Source organism: Phasianus colchicus, chromosome 15, assembly GCF_987193195.1.
Source record: "Phasianus colchicus chromosome 15, bPhaCol1.hap1.1, whole genome shotgun sequence".
NCBI lineage: Eukaryota > Metazoa > Chordata > Aves > Galliformes > Phasianidae > Phasianus > Phasianus colchicus.
In genome coordinates this window covers 16347809-16367040 of record NC_143450.1, presented here as the reverse complement: position 1 = coordinate 16367040, position 19232 = coordinate 16347809, and the positions used below count along the sequence as shown (strand labels likewise).

At 40.1% G+C, this 19232-nt stretch overlaps 2 long non-coding RNA genes across 5 annotated transcripts; one reads left to right on the top strand and one right to left on the bottom strand.

The window, feature by feature from the left end:
- The first annotated feature begins 82 nt into the window (after nt 1-82).
- Nucleotides 83-19151, top strand: LOC149915931 (uncharacterized). The gene is made up of 3 exons (XR_016471321.1): nt 83-446; nt 4675-4810; nt 18733-19151. It is a non-coding gene; the product is annotated as an uncharacterized LOC149915931 (long non-coding RNA).
- LOC149915932 (uncharacterized) lies at nt 11270-18415 on the bottom strand. 4 transcript variants are annotated; one of them, XR_016471324.1, is made up of 6 exons: nt 18267-18415; nt 17894-18035; nt 14659-14933; nt 12503-12695; nt 11879-12066; nt 11270-11662 (listed from the first exon to the last, which is right to left on the bottom strand). It is a non-coding gene; the product is annotated as an uncharacterized LOC149915932 (long non-coding RNA). The 4 variants fall into 4 exon arrangements; XR_016471325.1 differs by having other exon boundaries at nt 12628-12695; XR_016471323.1 differs by lacking the exon at nt 12503-12695 and having other exon boundaries at nt 11837-12066.
- Nucleotides 19152-19232: the final 81 nt, after the last annotated feature.

Below are 19232 nucleotides of genomic sequence, written 5' to 3'. Positions count from 1 at the left end.
CAAGACGGCACTCGAGGCTGCGCATGCGCAACTCCGCGCGGCGCATAATAGCTGGAGGGTTCGGGGCTTGCGCACTGTGAGTGGGGTTATTGCGCATGCGCGGGCGGAGTAGTGGGTCAGGAGGTTTTCCCGCCCGCAAGGGTGAGGCTGTAGGCAGGTCTGTGCGGCAGCGTCTCGGCTCCGCCCGCAGCCCCGAGGAGGTGGGAGAGCTGTGAGGGAGCGGAATGCAGGGCTGCCTTCCTCGGGGAGCGCAGGTCAGGCACGGTGCCTGGCCTCCTGAGGTCTTGTAGGGGGAGAGGAGTGCTTGTAGTTGTGTGTGGCCTGCTGCTGTCCGTGCGCTCGTAGTGCAGAGCGTGGTTATTGCAGACCTGTGGGGATGAGGAGCTGGGAGCAGTGGGAGCTGGTGGGCCTCGGTGCAGGCAGGCACCTGCTTCATAAAGGAAAAGGTACCAGTAAGAAATAACGTGTGGTGAAAAGGAGCAAAAGAAATGTGAATGTGTGATCTGTAGTAGAATATGTATTTTAGTGGTCTTCATCTTAAATAACAGAGGTGCTGGCTAGTGTGGGGTTTCCCTACAATAACTTGCAAAGTGTGTGAAATGATCAGTTTAAAACAAACAAACAGAAAAAAAACAGTAAAGTGAGTCAGAATTTGGACACAGTGTGCCCTTTTGGAGTTACTCACTCGCCAAAGGCTTTCTGGTTAGTAGGGATTGGTTGTCTCCTGATAGGGAATGGGAAGGGTTAAATTCTTTGCCTGCTATTGAAGCAAAGAAACAAAATAGTGAGCAAAGGGGAAAGAATGTTTGTTCTCACTGATCAGTCTCGGTTCCTTCACGTCATGCTCTCCCTATAAGATGTGCATTTTTTTTGGCATGCCTTTCTTCAGGTGTTCAGTTTTTTTCCTTGGTGTCCTTTCTATGGCTTTGCATCCTCAAATGCCTGTGGTTTTGTACCTTAAAACTAGAAGGAAAAGTGTTGTTCATTGAAAAAATTGCAAGAATTTGCTTTGTGGCACTGCTTCTTCAGTACCTCCCAAATGATCTTGAACAAATAAATGGAAAGAACATAAGGCAATAACATTGTATCTTATTTAACTAGCTAAGTTAAAGTTTATTTTCTCTAGTAATCGTTGTTCTGGCACAGTAAGATGTTTAAAGACCATATTTAGCTTTTGTTTTCATAGAGATAGTGGAATTCCTAGTGAAACCCAGATTCTGAATTCTTTCTGATGTCAATGTTAGTTATGTCCCTGACTACAAAAAAAAAAAAAAAATATTAATTACTGCTGCTCTTTTAATTTACTTTCCACAATATTCAGAAAAAAAATCCAAACCAACAACTTTAGTACTCTGTGCCATAGTCTCAAGAGAAATAAGTGCTTCAGCACCTTGCAGAGGTGATTCAGAGCAAGGAATTCCCAGCTGGTGGGCAGCCACTTGGGGCTGTTGCTGGTCACAGTTCTGCTTCTTCAGCGTGCCGCTTCTGTTGCCAGCAACAGTGAGTGATCAGAAAAGCTAAATAGGAGAAATAAAGCCTTCTCAGCAGTAGGAAAATCTTACTTGCTTATGAAACTGCAACCAAAGTCCTGTGACGTTTTATCTGATATGTGCAGAGAAAACACACGTAATGTGTGCTAGGCAGTGCTCCTTACAGATAACAACAGTGATTGCTGCTGTCTTTAAAGCAAATGTGGTGGCTCCCAAACCTGCCATAGATTCACAAGAGTCTGGTGTTAGAGTGCTCTGCTATGAAAAGGTTTTTTTTGAGAAGGCAGTCATAGCTCTTAGCTCAATGAAGCACTGCTTCATTGGGTGTAGGGAATTCATTGTTCTTTGCTTGCAGCTGGAGCTGTGCCATTGACTAGAAGAGAATTCAGGACTTGGCACAGCAATATTTAGGATCCAGTTATCTGGGTGCTCACGTAGAAGGGGAAAAAAATTGGAGTTCCATCTAAAACAACTAGCTCTATTCTTTGTCCTTGTGTTGTCTCAGCCTATAAACTGCGTTCGGATCAGAAGTCAGATCTATTCCGCCTGCTTGAGAGTCATAATCAATAGCTCAGTGAATTGTGGTTGCTTTTCTCTTCTCTCCCAGATAGTTATCAGAACCTTCAAAGGAAAGGGAAATAATGAAAGAATGCCTGCTGCATTGCATAAGTTGGGGGTTTGGCAGTCCTTCAGATACGCGGCAAGATTAAACTGTAAACTGGTAGGAATAACACTTGTATTTAGTATTTGTGCCAGGTTGCTGTGTGTGTGTGGTTTGTAGCTAAGGAGATCTACTGGGTGTGGCTGCTGTGATGATTCAAGGATTGTCTTTACTGCCATGTGCAGTCCTGGCTCTTGAGTCACTGATGAGTGTGTCATCTTATGGCATTTCTTAGGAAGGTTTACTACTGAAGCTGGCTGCACCTGTGCTTACACACATCAGATTGATATTCAACTTTTTTTTTTAACAAAACCGTATATGTTAGTGCAAACTAATACTGTAACAGCCTAAAATGAATCTCAAATTCATTCACATGTATGTTAGCAATTGCAATTGTTTTGTCAATTACTGCAGTGACACCAGCATTTCCTTCACAGTATAAGACATCAGTCAGTGTTTAAACTATGCAGAATTATATTGCAAGGCATCACACAGCTAAATGAACATCATTTCGATTGGCCATTACAGAGTAAGCAACGTGTAAATTAGATCTCTTCATATTTATCTGTATGTGAATACTTTACCAGATCTAAATTATCTGCCAGTGCATATCTGAAGTGTCTGTTGCTATGGTGTTTCAGTGCTAAATGCAGAGTTAGAATATTATGCTACATTATCTAAAGGTGGTATCTCTGGATTATAATCTAGAGTTAATTTCCTAAGTTAATGTGTGTGGGTTCCTTGTTTCTTGTGTTTGTTTGTTTGTTTTTATCAGCAAAGAGTGTAGAAGTTGATGCTTCACTGTAGAAGTCATCTGCCTCTGGGGGCAAATGGACTTTCCTGATCAAATTAGGCCAGAAATACACATCTTGTGTTCAGACATCAGCCTCTTCCCAAGACAAAATACAATGTGTTCTTTGTCCCATTGGTCCCCTTTAGTTAGATAATCTTTGTGATTCTTAACAGAATGATTGCAAAAGATGAGAACTAGACAAAAAGCTATTTGTCAGATTTTTGTTACGTCAGCATGAGAAAATATGACTTCTTTATGTTTGACTCACTTCAGAGTCCAGATAGTGCATGACAAATCACTGACAAATCAATAGCACCCTTACATTTAAGACTTCCATTAAATGGTTTCTGTGAAGGGCAATAATCAGTGAATACAAATACTTCATAGTCCAAAGACCGAGGGAAAGGTTGCTCATTCACAAATATTACATTTTTAATATTTTGCAAAGCTGAAGTAATTCTGGAGAGTTAGGCACTTTGCAGTGTATTTCCACTACTAAAGCTGCATCCACTGCTGATGAGTACAACTCGTGGTGCCCTTGGGCACTCAGCCGGGCTCTTCCTCAGTTCTGAAAATGCTGCACATCATCATAAGGTGTTAAAATCTTTAGGGCACTTTGCAAATACTACCGCTGCCAGGACAGACACGTTGCCATTGTTGCCAGGTAGACAAAGACATTATTTCAGCCCCATTGAGGGGACAGTAGTTAAGTAACCTGCCAGACATGATGAAAGCATTTAGAGTCAAGTTCAGCGGATACCTGGGGACATGCTTAAATTCCTTCCTTTTAAACCAATACTGTAAACATCTGTGAAGTGCCGTGCTAAGTTTCTGCCAGAGGACTTGAGGCTTTCTGGTGCTCTGTCAGTGCTCAGATCAGCACAACTCGCATCATAAGTACTCTCTTTGGGAAAGCTCTCCTTGTCTTGAGTCTTTTATTTCTATAAACTATGTTTAAGCACTCAGGAGCACAACACATTATTAATACACACAATCAGTAGTCATGGAGATGTGAATCAAGCTTTTTATTGTTATATCTTTGCTTCTTGTGCCGGGATACTATGGAGTAACCACTGTCTCTGGCTTCTAAATGATTGGCTTTAGGAATCCAAAAAATGTAGGACTTGTAAGAGGTGCTTGTGTTGTTTTTTTTTCCCAAGTTTCAACATCATAGCAGAGGATTGCTCTGCTTGTTTCTGTGAGATCTCTCACACAATGTGACAACTGAATTAGGACTAAAGCCAATGCATTCCTAAGAGAATGTGTTTTCTCTCATCTTGGAGCACAGACTTAAGGAAAATTGTGGAAACTCATCCAAAAGAAGGCATTTAGCTAACGTAGATCAGGAGCCTTCAGGTCTGTAATGAAGATTGTTTTATTTATATGTGAGGCTACAATTCTATTAAATGCCTATAAATCCAGGAGAACTGAGTACCCTTCCTGCAGATCTAAGAATGTTAAGCTTGAACTATCTGAGATATTTTACTTGTGCCTGACTGTGCCCTTGTGAAATGCTGTGATAATGGGGAAGAAGTACACAATGCAGTTCAGCCAGCAGAAAGGACTCTTACCTTTATCCTGTGATTCTTTTTCTTGTCCTGGAGTTCCAGTTACACTTAAGACAGGCAACACCTACCCAGTGTAGTCATTCTGTAGCCTATTTATTTGAGTGAATGAGGGAGATTTTCTGCATTGTAGCCAATGCTTTTTTTCCTTTTTTCCTCTCTCAGATTTTTACTGCTACCTTACAGTGACTATCCTATTGACCTTCATCTGGTTCAAGCAACTGGAGAATTAAATTATAACAACTGCAGAAAGGATTGGAGCAAGAAAATGTGAGCTATTCCTCCCCCACTTTCCTGCCAGGTAAATATGTTTTCTTCGTAGCGCTGCCAGAGTGTTTTAGTGTAGGAAGCCTGAACCCAGTTGGGGAGAATTTTACCCATGACTTCTAGAAGCATGTTAATACTATACCAATGTTGTTTTTTGAAGATACCACAGATGTCTTGCATGACAAAACAGGTGCACACAATCTGCTAAAGGTGCCTTGCTAAACTACTGCCTTGCCACTCAGCTCAGTGTCAGTTCTCAGCAGTGCAGTGTCCTGGCTGCTGCTTTAAATACTTGCTTTGAATAGAGAGACAGAGGAGGGAAAATTTCTTTTGAAATCTATTTGTGTATGTGCTAAAGGACAAGGGAGAACTGTGTTATATTCACTGCATAGGAACATTTATTCTTAGACCCTGATATTGTTTCACTGGGGTTAACAAGTGTATTATTAGTGATCGCTAGTTACAAATAATAACCTGACCTTATTTTTAACCTAATACTGAATCAGATTTCACTGTGGTAGATTCACTGCTGTGCTTCACTCTTTGAATATTATCATTAAGAATTTCAGTGCCTTCCATTTTAGATGTTAAAAATAGGTAACAAGTTGGATAATAATTATCATTTCAAATCTTATTGCAGCCTTACATAACTGCGTTCTCACCAAAAGCCTTATTTTAAGGGTTGGGTTGAAGAACATACTACAGTAACCTGAAATTATTTGCACTACTGTAGCTGGGTTATGCAAAGCCTGGATAGAATATATCTTCTTTTTTGAAGAAAGTTTGAGAACCAGTTTAATATTCATGAAAACAAAGGTGCACAGACTGACTCAGGTCTGGCACTGTAAAATCATGTGTTGTCAGCACCTCTGAGTCCTTAGCATAAGCATTCTTCATAATCCTATGTTGCCCAAACAGAAACTCCTAGTCATGCCATCTCACTGCCAGTCAAAATATTTGCGAGTGCAATAATGGTAAATATATAAACATGCAAAATAAAATAACAATGGTAAATTACCTGGGGAGAGAATATCCCCAGGGGGACGGAGCTACACTTGATAAACCTGAGTTTCTTCATTACTAACTCTGTGTTCTTACATGAAGTATTGTTTCCAGCTTTCCTAGCTAAAACTATTTACCCTTGCAGCCTTGAGCCGGGCCACCTTCCTCAACCTTTCCTCATAATTTCTGTCAAATTCCCATGACTTGGGAAAGGTAAAAAAACAAAACAAAACAATCAAACAATCAACAACAATAAAAAAAACCTGGAAAGGGCAGTGGTCAATCCTGAGAACAAAAGATATCTCCTTCATATGCACCTGACTTCCCAGTTCTCCCAGTGATAACTGTAACAGCAAACCCTGATCTCTCCTCTTTGAGTAATACATTTTACTTATTTAATCTATGGGATTTAGTGTTCCTGCTGCACCTCATAAGGTTTGGAAACACTATTCTAACTTGAGAAGCTTTTTTCTCGAAGGAGGTGTATAATGACAGTACAAATTTGGTTAATAAAATTTTCTCATCTAACTGAAGAACAAGAATTTGTGAATTGACTTGTTAATCTCTGGTAAAACTGGTAGATGGTAATGACAAAGCTCTCCCCATTTCACCTGGAATTGGAATCTTCGTAACCAAACATCTAATTTTCTTTTCTATAAATATACTATTGGTGGTAACTGAGTACATTCAGTAACAAAATAGCACCCTCCTGTTGTTAACCTTGGAGTACACATGTCCAGTACATTTTATTTCATGTGTGTTGTACAGGTGCTGCAAACATGCACTTAGTAAAGCCCAGGCCAACAAATCCTGAAAGCTTACAGGTCCAGGCTGCCCAAGTTCATGCTGCTCTTGAGCTGTGTTTGATGAATAAGTAGCTGAATTTTCTTCAGGCAGTAGGCAGTAAGTGCATCCAAAAGCTGTCAATTTCAAGTTCAAAAGCAGAAGCTAGTAAAAACCTTACTTGCTACTGTGATACACGGAGATCCAGATTATCAAAATTGTAAGATAAATTATTCTCAGCTGCACAACTGAGTGTAATCTACCATCCTGTGTTGCAGCTGTTTCTAGATGTAGCCCCGCAGTGTACCTTTTCATGAAGGGCTCTCTCTTTCCTGAGTATAGTTACACTTCCCTTAAAAAATAGTATCTGTTACAAAGGAAGATCATTCATATTTGTACTTCTAGTATTCCAAGCAACTTAATTGGTTCAGCTACTACTGTTCAGATTTTTTACAGTGTCCAATTGGAGGCAGCAGACAAACTTGCCAAAATGGAACAGGAATTATTCATGTGTAGGTAGTATACCAAGTGAAAGAATTTCCACAATAAAGTTGTGTATGTTGCAGTAGCCTTGAGATAGGGCTGACTTCTTTCGCAACAAGTTCTTCTGGTTTCGTATGACAATTTAATATGCTTCTGTTTTCCAGAAAGTAACTCTTGCTCTTTCTCTGTACTATGTAGCCAGTATAGCAGCTACATGGAGATGGAAGATGTCTCTTGTATCAGTTCTCACTTCCCCTTCTGTGAGGTGTTACAGGAACTATTATAGATGTTGCTGGTTGAATAGTTTCATTTATTGTTTGATTTTTGTTTTCCTTAAACTGAAATGCACTTTCTTCAAAGTGTGAGTTATCCTTAAGAGGAAATTTGTGACTTCTAGGTGAACAAACTTATTATTTTCTTATGATACAAATGGACAAGCTTTTGGGCAGCACCACTGAATGCAAATGCTTGCCTTTTGTTCATGTGTTTTAAATGTAAATGCTTTCTACGTGAGAAGAAGTACATGTAGATATTCCTTTTACAGAGGAGAGCCTATGATGTTAAAAACAAAACAAAAACAACAAACCATACATCTGCTGGAAGAGAGTAGCTGTAACACGGCTTTTTGTTTACTGCTTTTCTGTACCATCTTTTGCCCCAGAAGACTGTAAGTGTTCAATGGCTTGCAAGCACAAAGATAAATTCACTTATCCTGAAAAGCAGTTATCTCTAAAATGAAAGCCACAGTGCTGGACAATAAGATTTTTGGGTAAAGGAATGAAAAACCATTTATCCATTTGAAAACTACCAGTGCCTGTATTTAAAACCAGGATGATACCAGCAATGCATGGCTTTACTACCAAGTGAAACCATGTATGCAACAGCAATCAGGGTATGATACTTACCTGTGTATCCAAATCACTTCTTTCTGTGATGAGATTGTGAATGTTCTTTTTTCTTTTTGTAATTAAAGAGTGGAACAGATGGCAAAGACTTAGAGGTCTCTTCATTAAATTAAAACAGAGAATGTTTCCACATTATAATTTAATATAATAGGACTTTGCTTCAGTGAAATAAAACTATAGAGTCTAGTGCTTGGGAATGTTTACTATATGAGAAGCTTCACTGTTAAAAGATTTCACTGAGTCATGCTGTGAGTCTCTGCCAAATACCAATCATATGACCAACTCAGTTAAAGAGGGTGTTTCTTTATGCCGATATGTTTCCATTGCCACCCTACAGTGAACCTTTTTTTGACAGTACACCTGTGGGTTTTATGTAACACCAAAGGCTGTGGCCTGATTGCATATGTTTAAAAAAAAGTAGATACTAACAAGCAAAAGCTAGCTGGCCTGGTATTAAGAACTGTGCAACAAATGGAGTTGGGTTTGATGTGATTTGAAAGGTAGAGTTATGGCAGATAATGTAAATCAAACATTGATGTTCTTAGAAATCAGTGAATGTTTTGCCAGTTCAAGGAGTCAAGATGCTACTCTCTGGATGGCAACCAGTTTCGCAAGTTCAGTCAAAGTTTTTCATTTTGTTTTCTTTAATTACTGTGGTTAAGATAGATGAAGTCTAAGCAGCAGTGGGCAATGCTAGGCTTTCCTAAATCTAAAAAAAATGTACACTCAGTTATAAATATTTGAGTGAAACTTATCTAAGCTCCATTTTTGGGATCTTATTATATTTATATAATATTATATTATTGAAATTATATTTTTATTATTGAAATGTTTTTTTAATCCATGGGAAGTTACAGCAATTGTTTTGTACTAGCCATTCTTTGTTCTAGCAAGCTCCATCTTTAGTTACAAAGTATATCCTACACCACTGCCACAGTTAGCAACCAATACATTGTCTTCTGCGTGCAATAACTTTTCCTCTTGTAATTAGGCACTATGGCAGAGATAAAACAATCAGGATGGAAAATAGCATCCCAAAGAACTCACAGACAGACACAACACACAGACTCACAGTGGGCAAACGTATTTCTGCTTCAACTCTTACTGCCACTAAAATACGCTGCAAATTAATCTATCTCAGTGATTACCGAATAAGAAAGTTAAAGGGACAAGCACATGTGCCATAGGAAGTTTGAGTTACACTTCTCTTCACTATAAGCTGTGAAATTGCTGTTGTGCTGTGTGTGAATAATTGAGAGGTCACGGAGGATTATGTGGACATTTATGTTTCATTCCGGCTTATGTGTGTTCAGTGATATCAACAACATTGTTTCCATCTTCAGTAATGCTGCATTTGTTTCTAAGACTTACTGAAATAATAGTACATTTGTTAAATGCCCACACTGATCTTTTACTGAGATCACAGTTTTTCAAATTTTCAGCATTAAAATACTGAAACATTATCTTGAACGTGATGAAGCTTTTGGTACAATGTATGGAAATGAAGAATAGGGTGGATCATAGTTTGAGCATTTAAGGCATTCTATCCCTCTCAGAACAAAAGCAGAACAATACTTTAATATCGGTGGATTCTGTCACGGAGCCTGATACTTGGTGCACCTCCTGCTGTGTGAAACAAGGAGAATTGCTCTCTTTCCTCCCAACCAGTTTCATTTTGTCAGCAAAGGTGAACTTCATGTATATTTTATCTATAAACTCTTAATGGAGGAATACCCCTTACAATGACTGTTTCTCACTTCTGCACTGAAATTGTCAGCTTAAGGTTTCCCCCCTTACAAAAGCAGGGGCTTCTGTTTTTGAGAAGCATTCACACAGTTAAAGACTAGATGGTGTTACTGAATGTTTTCTCCTTTGTCATCATATGTTCTTCAAACCACAGTGAAATGTGGTCTATGGGATAATTAGCAGCTGTATTAAAGTATCTCAAGGGAAGATTTGAGTTCTGAATTTTGAGAGGATGTTTGTATATCACACGTAATTCTGTCTTGTCACAGTCTATATATAAGCTTTCTGTGATAAGAACAGAAAAAAAATTAACCAATGGGTCCAAAATACTTATGCTAGGATAATAACTGTTTTGTTTCAACATCTGTTACATCTTCTCCATTAAATTTAGGGACTGCTGTTGAGCAGAGCTTTACAAAGTACAGCTTTTACTGTCAGAACTGTACTGCTCCACAAACAGTATGGGAGGAAATCTGCAACACTTCAGAATAATGCTTGATCTAAGGTACCTCCCTCCATTTCTTCTTGTAAGGTTCCTGCTTGCATTATGATTCCCTATTTCAATGATGTTAACTAACTGGGCAGAGCAGTGGAGGTGTACAGCATGCAAACAAATCATAGTTTCCCAGTATCAAAGCTCTTAACACAGAACTCATCTGATTATCATCTCTTCTGTGTCTACTCTTTTAAAACTTTTTCAGTGCTAAAAGAATTCAGATGTCATTCTTTCGTGGGGGAAAACATCACATTTTAATATCAATCCTAGCTAGCATTTCCCATCAGTAGCTCTCAGAAGGCCTTTCAGAAGTCAATACCACTTCACAGATGAAGAATCTGACATGTTCAGTTAGTAAGATTACTTCATTCACCCCAAATCACTTCAGCCAGCAGCACAGCAAGGAAGGAACATGAGCCAGATGTCTTCTAGGCTACTGTCAGATGCAGTTTGCCACTTCATAAAAAATCTATTTTATTTTTTGTTCTTGGAGAATTTGCTATCTCTGCCTCACATCTTATCTTGGAGCCTCAGAAGCACTGCTTTTCTTTCTGAGATCTTCCAAGAATTCTCTCCCACCTTCCGACTGAGATGCAGTGAATGAAATCTGCTTTTCTCAGCTCCAGCTCAAACCTGTAGCTCATCTAGGCTTTTTCTGGATTTGGTTACATTAAGCCCCCATTTCCCTACTTACTCTGAGCCCTCAAAATAAATTTTTAGATAGGATTATATAGGAATACGCATTAGTAGAGTAAGAGATTTTAAAAATAACCTAGCTTCTAAATCTCAATTTAATCTCTTATAATTGTCCCAGTATTTGAGCTCAAGGCATGGCGACGTATCAGCTTAGTGCTGATAAAGAACAGCTATGTGTAGCATGTACACTTCATAAATACAAAGCATTCTAAACTGTTTATTGCACATGGAAGTTCTCATTAAAAGAGGGCCTGTATGCTTTTTCTAACCCGTGTGCTGCATACAGTGAATCTTAGATAACTTACAGAAAGAGTTGCTACTGTTTGTTTCTGTCAGTCAACACTTCATTAATCCTGCCACAGTGCTGGCATCACTCCTGCACAGACGGGCTGGCAGCAAGTTACAGGCCAGAGAGCAAAACCAAAAGGGCCACACAGTTCTTGTATTTATGTGTGACACAAAATGCAAGATTAAATAAGGAGAAATTAAGATGTGCCCTAATTTTCATGGTGTGATTTTTTTTTGTTCCATTTCAATGTTATGTAAAATTTTGCTCATATTTCAAGATTTTGTATTGCAATTACTGTATTTAAATAGCTGTTATGCTATAAGGCCATAAAATAAAAGAAACATTTATTTAAAACTCAAATACAAAAATCAGATGTTTTTACTATTGGTTATTTTTCTAACATTCCAAGTGATTCCTAGCCTTCTAATTCTTGTAGCTGTCCAGCTCAGAGTGTTTGTTCTTCTTTCTAGCAATGTCAGAGACCACCTGGAAAATGCAACAGAAGGAAACTGGTAAAAAATCTAAAATATGTACAATAAAGAAGAAATAATTGTAATTGAATTTTAATTCAATAGCATATAATGTAATGATTCAGCAGAGCATCCTAAAAAAATTATTATAAACAAGACAGCCTAATAACATTTTCCATATAATTCATACTCTCAGTTTCAGTTAAGCATGTGGAACAGGAGCTCAGCTTGCCTCTTCCAGGTACTTCTGCAGAAGTTTCAACTTCTTGTACCACCTCTGTAGGTAACACATCCTCAGTGTTCACAGCCAGTGACAACCAGCAATCACAGACACTGGCTGACCTCTTGACTTACACTGTAGTTACGCTGGCTGTTAACAAGTAACTGTTCATCCCTCTGCAGACCTGTAGTCAATCAAGGCTGGTGATAGAAAAACACAAGATAACTATAAAATACCTATTCATTTTCTGTTAGTATCTTGTTTTATAAGTTTTCCATAAGGAGGGGTTTCCTCCTACAAGTGCCACTTGTATGTTTTATCTGATCTTTCACTACTATGTGGATTCCTCATTTGTTATGTATGTATAGTGATTTCTGTAGTATGTCATTAGTTCACAGTGCATTCAATTAATTTAGACATAAATATTGGAGAAACTTAATTAGAACATGAGTGCAGTATTATTACTAGGAAATTATTTTTTTTTTCCCACTAGATATTGAACAAGTCAAAGTCACTGTTTGGTGTTTCAGTGTGTAAAGCTACAACTGCAGTTTTACGAGTACGCTGTACTGGGTTCAGCAGCCCATCTTTTCCCTGTGCCCCTTTTCCCATTGCAGGCTACTGCTGGACCCATACCAAGCCTTTTGAGGCAGTTGTGCAGGAAAGGGATCCAAGTTCAAAATACCCATCTTTGGTCAGGTTATTTTAGTCAAGATCAAGTCCTTGACTGGGTTCACTGCACAACCCCAAGACTATTTTACCAGCACAGCTTAGGGAAGGATGTGGGACTGGAAACAAACAATGTGTCTTTGAGCTGCATGCATCAGCACTGCAAAAAAAAGAAAAAGAAAAAGAAAAAAATAATAACGAAGCCCCCAAAACCAAGACATTAATTAAGCTGTAAGGAACATTTGTTTTGAAGCAGTTTTGAAATAAAGTTGCAGAACACTTATAGATGAAACGTGTTTAGTTGTTAGGATAAAAGGCTACAGCCAAAGCTAAAAGTGGCTTCTAATTATACAGAATAAACATATACAGAATTAGACGATGTGAATTCTAAATAGGTAATACACAGTGAATATTTAAATACTAGATATTTAATATTAAATAATACTGACTAAATATTTTTAAGTCTTTCATGTCTGTCATCCTGCTCACCAGGGTACAGCTTACAATTATTTTTTATCAGAAAAGGGGTTTCATGGGCAATGGTGGATTACTAACTAGTATTTTCTCACAGCACTGTAAAAGTATGCTGAATATAGCTTTTAGCTAAGATATTTCTCCTAACCTTTTTTGTACATTAGCTTTACTTGTGCTAATGATGCTGTGGCTGGAAAACCAAAAAAGCAGAAATAGCTGTGGAGGCATTATCTGTAAAAATAGGTTTGAAGTTTTGCACAAAAGAAAATTACTTTTGTTCAAGCTGTATGTCAGATTTTTCGCCTGGCAACTGGTTTCCCTTAAAATGATAAGGCATTAAAACCTGAACTAAAAATAATCGTTTTGGCTCTTCCAGTTCAGGAAATTTCTCTGAGACTAGTTTTTTTAACTGGGTGTTTTTACAAGCATGAAGGAGTCCCACATATGCAGCAGTCGTGTTTACAACTATGACTTCAGAACGTGCCCTAGGGTTTCTGATGCTGAAAGTAAGCTTGTAGTATTATTATATCCTTCTTAGAAATGCTCACAGTGATTTCATCCTCATCTGTTCACTGACAGCCAAAAGACATCCGGTTGTTTTAGAGGCAGGACCAGGCTCTATAGCCACACCTGCTGGCTGGCTAGCTGAGCACAGGGCAGGGAGGTTCCTCCTAAGTCAGTAAGTGTCAGGAAGGTATACAGACAGTTTGCCATAATGTGAGCAGTGCTGTGTGTTACCACATACAGAAGCAAACTCACGTTGATTTGCAGACTATAGGAGTAACTCGTTTACAAATGTGTGCATAGTTATGAATTTATATCTGTTCATTTCAAAAGTGCACATTGCTGGGTTATAAAGAATTTTCATCTAGTGCTGTTCAGTTTCTGTTCTGTGCTTGAATTCCTCTCCTCTCCTCTCCTCTCCTCTCCTCTCCTCTCCTCTCCTCTCCTCTCCTCTCCTCTCCTCTCCTCTCCTCTCCTCTCCTCTCCTCTCCTCTCCTCTCCTCTCCTCTCCTCTCCTCTCCTCTCCTCTCTTCTTTTTCTCTTTCTTCTTCTTCTTCTTCTTTTTCTCTTCTTTTCTCTTCTTTTCTCTTCTTGCCATTCCATCTACTTCAATATCATCTAGGATGTCTGGATCTTATTCTATTGCTATGTAACCTAGTTCACTCTTTTTTGGCTCATCTTACCGAATTGGTACAGGGTCTTGATGGAAGGTGAGTTATTATTTTAGCTCCCAGTTCTAGGGTAGGTAAGGGCCCTAGAGCTTTAACTAATTATGCTGGAGAAAATATTCCCTTTAGGAGCAGTCTGCTGGCTGCAGACTGTCCCAAAATACTTCTCTACTTTGTTAGATGGGGTAATGAATGGACTCTCAGAGTAGCTGTGGCAACGATACACTGACTCGGGATTTTTTTGGCTGCCCCTTTCTTTCTAGAGCCAATATCTTTATTTCCAGATTGCATTTGTGTATGCTATGCTTCTTTTTAAGCTTTACATGCATAAGAATGTATGTAGTTCCTATAGTTCTGCTTATTAAATGAAAATGTGCAGGTGAGAAGGGTAGGAACCCTACACCAACAGAAGCATTCATCCTTTAGTAATTCAGAACGCCCAATTTAAGTGTTCAGTTCTTGCTTAAGTAGAATTACCTGAAGCATTTCATGCAAGTCTCTGCTCCTCTCCCTTCACCATTCAGATGAATAACACTCTTCTAACCTAACCAAATAAATTAGATGGCTGAAATAGATGGGTTAATACCCCTGTTAATATCAAAAAAATCTTGTCATAATTCTGAAGGACTATCCATGGACTCCGTCCATCAATTTCCATTTTTGTTTTCAGCTGCCACAGCTTTATAATGGTTGCCAGTTCTGAAGTGAGTCACTTTGTAATGTCCCTTCATGCTGTCTGTGTGTGATTTCTCCTAAAAGAAACCCAAATAAACAACTAAGACAGAATAAAATCAATCCTGCAGGAAGTTCTCTAAATGTTTGTGACAGGATTTTGAAGGGTTAAAAAGACTTCTGAGGAATCCAAATAGCATAATGGATTGGCTGTTTTCCTCTCTCTCATACAGCTCATTCTTCTCTCTCAATTCAAAGCTACATTTCAAGTAAAAAACATAATTGTTCCAACTTGATACCATCTAAAAATGTGATTCTGTCAACACATCATCAACAAGAGAAATGACTTCACAGGCTTAGACAGATTTCTCACTAGGATATCAGAGATTTTAAAGGGCAAAAGAGAACCAGACAGAATCAGACTGTAGTGCCCTCCCCTCCGAGCAGCACAGCAGCCTTTCTGCAAATGCTGTCATTCGGTCACTGAAGGAGATCTTGGCTGCCAGTCTTTAATTTCCCCTGTTCCCCATGAATGAATGAGGTCCTTCATTTCTCTGAAGCAACTGCCCTTGCTATGGCCAGTGAAAGTGCATCAGAAAAGCCTGTTAGTGAAGGCTTCACTGCTCTGTGCTAAACAAGCACTTTGTATTTTTTGTTCAAGTTTTTGTAGCATTAATAGTGATGTATGGTACAACCATTAGCATTGTGGATTTGTAGATGAGATCTTTATCATTTATTTTAAGATCTAATGAATAAGCTTTCTATGTGGAATAGTACATTTTAGGTATGCTCTTAAACATGAAACAGAACAAGCTAGTAAAAAAAGAAAGTGCATCACAATTGCATTAATCTTCCTCCATCTGCTCTCTCTCAAATCTTTTTATGACAGGAAATTGACTATTGGATTTTTTATTTCTCTTAATGGATATGGCAAAACCAAAATCCATTTCCGTTCCCACTGACATCAGGGGAAACAAGATTCAGTGTCTGAATAGAATGATTTTTTTAGAACCATTAGCATCTCTAACAGCATTTCAGTGAATATGGTAATTATAACATCAGTGAATTTCAATTAACTGACTGGAATGCTTATGGCACAGTGGACTGGCACTTCTGCTCCTGAATCTCTTTGGCACTTCTGAAAATCCCAACTTCTCTAATTAGCAATCTCTGATGTGCCATATGTGTGGACATTCCCAATTAAGCTGGCTGAATTACTCATATGAGCTAAGGCTATGGGCTGTAACAGAATGGGATTTCTTGTAGGAAATGCCATTTAGTAGATTAATTAGAATACTTTACAAAACAGCATTCACACATTCAGCTGTACTAATAAGAAAAAATAATGTGTTTTGAAAAATTAAAGTATTGTCTTCTGGTCACATTTGACTATTTCAGAAAATACAAGCAATGAAATCTCAATCAGGTGCTCCTGAGTGCATGCACCTCTTGTATCTCAAATCTCCCTGCCCATTTAAACGTAACAGAATGAAATTCATCCTTTAGAGCAGAGACACCTCCTGCACATCTTCAGGTAATTCCTCCTGGAGCAATGCTCAGGGGGAGATGCTGTGTCAAGTTATTGCAAAGTGGGGACATAGGCTGAATAGACAGCATAAAGCTATGAATCTGAATGGATAAGCCTGCAATCTGATGACATGTCATGGTTCTAGGTCTCATACTTTGCAGACGTTCAATTAAATCAGAGATGGTTTCTCTGCCTGGGAGATATTCCAACGTGATACATTTCCAGACCAAAATTCTTGAAGAAAAATCATGGAAATATGTCAAGTGCAAATGTTCACAGAATCACAGAATGGCTTGGGCTGGAAGGGACCTCAGGGATCATGAACCTCCAACCTCCTGCCACATGCAGGGCCACCAACCTCCTCATTTAATGCTATACCAGGCTGCCCAGGCCCCATCCAACCTGGCCTTGAACCTCCAGGGACGGGGCATCCACAGCCTCTCTGGGCAGCTGTTCCAGCACCTCACCACTCTGATAGTAAAGAACTTCCCCCTGACATCCAACCTCAATCTTCCCTCCCTCAACTTAAAACCATTTCCCCTTGTCCTGCTGTTATCTACCCGTTCAAAGAGTTGATAATGTTCCCACTGAACTTTGAAGTGAGATCTCACTGCACCATCACAAGTGGAAGAACCTCTTTACTTTGAGGCAGTGCCCTGGCATAAAAGCTGCCCAGAGTGGTGGTGGAATCTCCTTCTCTGGAGAGATCCCAAACCTATCTGAGTGTTTTCCTGTGCAACCTCCTGCAGCACTGCTGCTCTAAGGGGTTGGACTGGTGGATCTCCAGAGATCCCTTCCAGCCCCCACCGTTCTGTGATTCGCTATGATTCAGTGATTTGTAATGCAGAAATATCTCAATGCAAGCAAGTATTTGTAGATAATCCCTCATCTGTTTAGGGATGGCACAGCACTGGTATAATAAATACACCACCCCTTTTGTAGCCAGTGTGCACTGAGAATCCTGGGAAGAGAGCCAAAGCGAAGTGATGTCACCCGCAGCTGACAAGAGGGCCACCTGGGGCAGGGAGGGCAGCAGGCAGCCCAGGCAGCAGGGCTGACCTTTGGAATAAAGGAGAACAAGAGGTGGCCTTTCAGCCAGCCCTGCTTTCCTGCTGCTGCCTGGCAAAGCCAGGGAACGCACACACAGGGAAGGGTCACACAGGGAAGTGCTGCTGGGCTGCACTGCGCACCACGGCAGCTCCCTGCAGTCAGGGCCATTGGTAACCAGCAAAAATTCATGTGTTCTTCCACTATTTGCTTTAAGCACAGTCAATATCCAAACTTTCTCCTCAGATTGGAAATTTGCTTTAGATTCCCATTTTCATTTGACAGCTAAGTATTTTAGAAACAAACTGTTCAGGCTCTTTTGTGCACAAAGCAGCTCATGAGTCACCAGATACTTTGCTTGTGATGCAGCTCTGATTTCCAAGCCATTTCCTTTTTATTTAACAAAAAGGAGAAGAAAAAAAAAGAAGAAAAAAAAAAAAAAAACAAACAACCAAAGACACATACACAAAAATCAAAGCTGTTGAAATGTCATTTCTCTAATTGTGGCTGATAACAGACTTGTCTGATTTCCCACATCCACTTCTGTCCTTGTGTTTGCACTCCACTTCCACGCCTGGTCCGTAACTTCCCACTCCTATTTCTACTTCTTTGTAGGAAGACAAAAGTTTTTATTAACTTGAGGCACAAACGATTCTTTAAACATGTAATTAGTAATATAGATAGATAGATAGATGTATTGATTCAAGAGGAATAACGCCTGAGGGCTGCACCCGCTGCACTGCCCCGAAGGTTTCTGCAGCGCGAGGCTGTCAGCTCGGCTCTGAGCACAGCCGATGACAACCAGGAGTCAGCACTCACGAACGTCTCCAAACTCCACCTTTAAACACGTGTCGAAAGGAGGAAGGCCGTGAGCGGCACGCAGCCCCCGGAGGCGTCGCTGCCATGGCAACGGACGGCGCGCCCCTGTGACGTCATGGGCGCGTCGGGCGCGTCCGCGCTCCCTCGGAGCGGCGCCCCCTGGCGGTCGGGCTGTCCCAGCGCGCGGTTGGAATGGCGGGGGGGAAAATCGTGAAATGAGCGGGCGCGTTGAGCTCGGGGAGAAGGGGAGTCAGTAAGAGCAAGTATGAGATGGTGGTGTTCGCCCTCTGTGCAGAGAGGTTGGTGTGGAGCTGTTGGTTTTGCGTTCCCTTCTCTGGGAGTGGTGCGCCCTCAAGTAAATAAGCACGCAGTTTGCTGGAATACACTTAAAGGATAATTGACTTCAGTTGGTAACTGGAGTGAGCAGTTTGCCGTCAGAATAGCAGACTGGGTTGAGGAGCTCTGTTCGTGCTGTTTCTTTGCAGGGACGGAGCCTGAGGTGTGCTCAGAGCAGCCCCGTGCTCACAAAAAGAAAGGAGATGGCTGCGGGCTGCCGGCAGCTGCTGCTGCACGGGGAACGCGAGCAGTGTCTGATGGGTGACCTGGCTTAACTGTCCTCTTGGAGTCTTGTTTAGCCTATGGGAACCTGGGCAGGTCCTGCTGGGAGATGGTGCAGCATGAAGGAGAGTGACCTGGAAGTGCAATGGAAGTTACTGAGCTTGTGGAGTGCTCTCATCATCAGCAAAGCAGGCAGCTTGCTTCGTTCCTACCTCTCAAGCTCTTGGTCTGATAAAAGGACAAGGTACTTGAGGAATGTTTCAGTTCTACCAAAATTCTGCACAAATGTAATGTTTACCAAAGATTAAAATACAATGACTGTGCTGCCGAGTGCTGCCTTCTTATTTAATGTAATCCTTTATCAAATATTATTTTCCTGTTAAAAGATGAATCGGTAACAACTAGAAAGAAGCTTCTGATGAGTGTT